General features: G+C 51.3%; 1 pseudogene; it reads left to right on the top strand.

Annotated features, from left to right (window-relative positions):
* The first annotated feature begins 2,051 nt into the window (after positions 1 to 2,051).
* On the top strand, positions 2,052 to 2,578 carry LOC110294989 (annotated as a pseudogene).
* The last annotated feature ends 2,776 nt before the right edge of the window (positions 2,579 to 5,354 follow it).

Raw genomic sequence — 5,354 nt, 5'->3', positions numbered from 1 at the left:
GAATTATTTATTTTTATGTGTATGGGTGTTTCACCTACATGTATGTCTGTGCACCGTATGTGTGCAGTACCCTCAGCGGCCAGAAGAGGGCGCCAGATTCCGTGGGACTGAAGTTACAGACTCCTGAGCCAGGGTGGGAGCAGGACATTGAATCTGGAACCTCTGGGAAAGCAGTTAGTGCTCATAGCCACTGAGCCATTGCTCCAGCCCTATGCCAGGCAGTTTTGGCAGACGAGCTTCCTAGTACTGCTTTCGCTTTGCACAAAGCCTTTTCCTGCTCTATTCAAAAGCCATTTGGAAGTCCCTCACCTTGGGGGAGTGAAGAGTGAACAGAGGTGTCTAGGAGAAGGCTGTTCCAAGAGCAGACACCCGGGGCCTGGGTGCCAGGCTGGAGGGGAGGGTCATCAGGTTGCCCCGGCAACAGAATGGGGGATAAGCTCTTCTTCTGAGGGTTTTCAGGGCTGCAAATGCAGATCTGTAGAATCCCCGTTGACAAGGTGATGTGGGTGTTGGGGTGCGGCTCTAGGCCGTAATGCTGTACCTGGAACCTGAAACACTGAAAGATGGAGATGGGATAGGAACTGCTGGACACTGGACACTGTGATCTTGGGTGCACAAGCCCAGGACTGGGAGCACGTTCCTGCTTGGGTGACACACTATTCTGATCCAGCAGGGGCAGGAGGGTGATGCCAAAAACTCCCCGTAGCCCTGCAGGGACCAAGGTGGTGTCCCCTAGCCTCCCGCTAGTACTGAAGTATATTCCTGAAGAGTGCTCCTTAAGAGTGCTCCCCATAGCTGGGGCTGTAGGGTGCACATCTTTAGCCCTTTAATCCTAGCACTTGGGAGACAGAGGCCAGCAAGCTCCAGGACAGCCAGAGGACCATCCTCACCCTAAAAAAAAAGAATGTTTCCCCAAAGTGATCTCAACTAGCTAATCTCCAACAAGAGTTCTCCTCAGTGGCACTTGGTAGTGCCCTCCAGTAGAACCTCTGTACCTCCCCAGTGTGCTTCCTCAAAAGACCCAAGAGTACTCCCCACTAGTACCTGAGAGTGCTCCCCGCCCCCCGCCCCCACCAATGTCCTGTCATAGTCTGCAGTGGGGAATCTCCGGCTGATGTGAGCACAACACATCCATCTAATTAACTGCCTTCTAAAAACCACTTATAAATGAAATATATGTCCGAGAAGCATCCTTTTGCAGTGGGCAGTAGAAACTGCAGAGACCGGAAACTGCTCCACTCGACAGCTCTCAGGTTTAAATGACACATTATGTCATCTCGTCCAAGGCTCAGGGAACGTCACAGTCAGCTGGGGTAGAAAGAATGTAAGAGTCAGGGGAAGGGGTGGGGTGATGTGCTACGCTGCCTTCAGAATTCAACAGTTACCCCTGACACAAGATTAGGACCAGAAACGCCAAGTCATGGTGGGAGGAGGGAGGAGGGAGGAGGGGCTCCGTAGGCCCGCCCCTTTCTCAGGATCAATAGCTGGTTTATAGTTGTGGAGGCAAGATAAGATAGCTTTTCAGAAATGTAGTCCTTCATCCCTGCCCCCCAACAACTCTGATGACTCCCCCCCCCCCCCTCCCCCTCCCTCCACTTCCCTCTCTCCTTCTCTCCCCGTCCCGCCTTCCTTCCCCCCGCCCCCCCCCCCAAGATCAGGGAAATAGGAAGAGAGCAAATTAGGAAGACTAGAGACGGGACCAGTGGGAGAAGGGTGGGGTGGGGGGAACATGTGGATGAAAATGTTATAATGAAATCCATTATATATAAATCAAACATTAAACCACATAAAAGAGTGCTCCCCAGCCAGGTGGTGGTGACGCACACCTTTAATCCCAGCACTCGGGAGGGAGGCAGAGACAGGCAGATCTCTGGGAGTTGGAAGCCAGCCTGGTCTATAGAGTTAGTTCTAGGACAGCCAGGGCTACACTGAGAAACGCTGTCTTGAAAAATAAAAACAGGGTGGCCACTAGCTGCTGCCTGTGGAGGCTGCGGCTTGGACNGGGGGGGGGGNGNGGGGGGGGNGCAGCGCTCCGCCTTGCCAGGCAACAGATGCCCAGCGTCTGTGTCGCCGGCGCACTTCTGGGTAATGCTACCAAAGAACACACCCCCCGCCCCCCAAGATCCAGCAGCGGGTCCAAGACACTGCCAGCCTTGCGCTCCTGGAGATCTCAGACCTCAACGAACTCCTGAAGAAAACATTGAAGATCCAGGATGTCAACCTTATGCCAATGGGTGGCATGGTGCCTGGTCTCATCTCTGCTGCAGCACCGACCTCTGAGGCGGCCGAGGAAGAAGACATCCCCAAACAGAAAGAACCGGACAGACTTCACCGTCCGCCTGACAGAGGCAAAGCCTGTGGACAAAGTGAAGCTGATCAAGAAGATCAAGAACTACGTCCAGGGCATCAACCTCGTCCAGGCCAAGAAGCTGGTCGAGTCCCTGCCCCAGGTAATCAAAGCCAACGTGGCCAAAGCCGAGGTCGAGAAGATCAAAGCAGTGGGTGGCATTGTGGTTCTGGAGTGAGGCATGGTTATGAGGACTTACGGACTAGAGTTCTGGGATCCGGGCAAAGCCTGCTCACCTTGATTCACTCCCAGCCGCTGTGGTGGGAGCAACAGCTAGTGACGCGAGTGTCCGAGGTCTCCTGAGAGGGACAGGATGGACCTACTATGATGGGGTGGGGCAGTAACAACCTTTGCAGAACTCATTGGGATTCCCAGATTGCCTTGGGAACTTACCAAGTGAACACACCCTCTGGTGGCTACTGAGAAAATATACTATTCAGGCTGGGGTGTTCAGTGAGTGATGTGTCTGCCCAGGGCTGGGTGTATAAAGGACCACCTAGGAAAAAAAAAAAAGAAAAAAGAAAGAAAAGTAAAAACAGTAACAAAACAAACAAACAACAAAAAGAGTGCTCCCCAACTGCTGAGAGTATTCCTTGAGTGCTCCTCCAAAATACCTGAGGGTACCCTGCATCAGCACCTGTGTGTACTCCCCAAAAGTGCCCCCCAAAGAGGAAGACAAAACAGCTGACAAGAACTGTAGGGTCTCTGAGCTTTGGTGACCCCACCCCCCCATGATGGCTGTCAGCCCCCCACATGCTGGCTGCCAGCTCCCCTCCCCCATGATGGCTGTCAGCCTCCCTCCCCCAAGGCAGAGAGAAAGAAGAATGGGATCTTCCACAAGAGTGAAGAGCCACACCCTTCAGGATTGCTCAGAAAACACCAAAAGGCCACAGCTTCTGGCGCCCTTCCCTGTGTCCTCTCACCAGCAGGTGAAGGGAGGGGCAAGGGTGACATCAGAGCAGTATTCACTGGGACCTGCTGCTACAGTGCTTGAGGGCAGGCCTGTCCCCAGCCTGGCTCCACTGTTCTTACTGTGTAACCTTCAGCAGCTTCCTCAGACCCTCTGAGCTGCACCTGGTGTTTGCTTTGGGGCTCACAAAGTAGACACACAAGCTTTGTTCTTCCCCCGGACCTCAGTTTCTCCTCTGTAAAGTGGAATGGCAAAAGGGACTGCCATGAGGGCCATTGGGAAGACACAGAGAGGCAAAGTAGGGCCTGGAATTCTATTCAGCGCGCAGTAGGACAAGCACTCACTAGGTGCTCGCTACAGAGTAGGCAGCCAACATACATCAGGCACTTGGCACCAAGTAGACATTCAGGAAGGGCTAGGCCCTTGGCACACAATAGATACAATGGCTCTTTGTGGTTGTCAACTTGACTACATCTGGAATTAAGTGAAACCCAAATGGCTGGGGACCCCTGTGAGGGACTTTTTTCTCAGTTAAATCATCTGAAGTGGGAAGACCCACTGCTAATCTGGGTCTTTTGAGATGGGAGACACACCTTTAACCTAAGCCTACAGAAAGGACATGGAAGAAGGAAGCTTAGGCTCTGCCTGCTTGCTCTGGCTCTCTCACTGGCAAGCCTGTTCCTTTCCTGGCATCAGCCTACTCCTTCAGCATCCCAGCCTATACTGAAGACCAGCTGAGACACCCAGCCTCGTGGGACCAGGCAACTAGTGGACTCTTGGACTTTCATCTATTGGCAGCCATTGTGGGACTAGCTGAACCACACCCTGTAAGCAACTCTAATAAATCCTGTGTGTGTGTGTGTGTGTGTGTGTACATATATACACATACATACATATGTAAAGTGAATATACATATTCATTCTGCACGTTCTGTTTCTCTAGAGAACCCTGACCAATACAGACAGCAAGCACACAGAATAGTCCCCAGTAGATTCACAGCAGACAGTAGGATGTGTGTGCACAGCAAGCTATGGTACTCCCACCCCAGGGGGACGTGAGTTCTCCTAAGAAGAGACCCAGCCAAGCAGAGGCACCATATCCCTCCTGAACTGCTCTGGGTCGTGGAGGTCAGCGGCTAAGTGGCTCTGAAGATGAGCCGGGCTAATCCTCACGAGATGGGCGTATGACTTAAGAAGATTGGAGCAGAAACCTAGACCCACAAACTCCATCTCAGATTAGAGATGAGAATCTCCCACACAGGCGGGGCTGGGGAGACCTCAGAGCTGACCGCCCCACAGTACCACAGGGTTTCTTCATCCGTGAGGCCCAGATGGCCAAAACGCCTGTTTTATTGAAAGTGACAAGAAGGGGCAGGAAGGCCAAGCGTGTCTGTGAAGACCTGTAATCCAACACCCAGATGGAGACAGGAGGATTAGAAATTCAAGGTCATCCACAGATACATAGGGAGGCTAACCTGGACTAACCGAGACCCCCTTTCTCAAAATGAACAAACAGAAACAAAAGCAAAGCAAAGCAAAACACAAAAGGAGGCTCCTGAACCCACGAGGTCACTTCAAGGACTTTGAAAGAAATGGCCTCTGCTGTGGAAAGCAGCCTGCGCGTCACTGCAGGAGATGGAGCGATACGGCTTATCTCTTCCTTCGGAAACCTTGTTTTCCCCGCAAGTCTATCTGTCGCAGGGAGACATGAAACTATCTGATCATGCACAGAATTTATTTTACTTAAAAAAATTTTTTTTAATTAGAGTATAATTATACCATTTCTTCTTTCTCTTCCTTCCTTGCTTTCCTGGTACACTCACTTTACTCTCTCAGATCCATGGCCTCAATTTCTTAAACTGTTGTGGGATGTCTGTGTCTGTGTCTGTGTGTGTTCAGTTTATATAATGTTACTTGTATGTATATGATTTCAGGGCTTGCCACTTGGTATTGCGTAACTAATTTGGGGCTCTTCCTTGTGGAAGACTATTCTTCTGGCTCCCATGTACAGATATTTTGCTTTCTTTTTTTTTTTTTTTTTTTTGGTTTTTCGAGACAGGGTTTCTCTGTGTAGCCCTGGCTGTCCTGGCACTCACTT

This window comes from Mus caroli, chromosome 5, assembly GCF_900094665.2.
Source record: "Mus caroli chromosome 5, CAROLI_EIJ_v1.1, whole genome shotgun sequence".
In the NCBI taxonomy this organism is placed as follows: Eukaryota; Metazoa; Chordata; class Mammalia; order Rodentia; family Muridae; genus Mus; species Mus caroli.
This window is presented reverse-complemented; position numbering and strand designations above follow the sequence as displayed.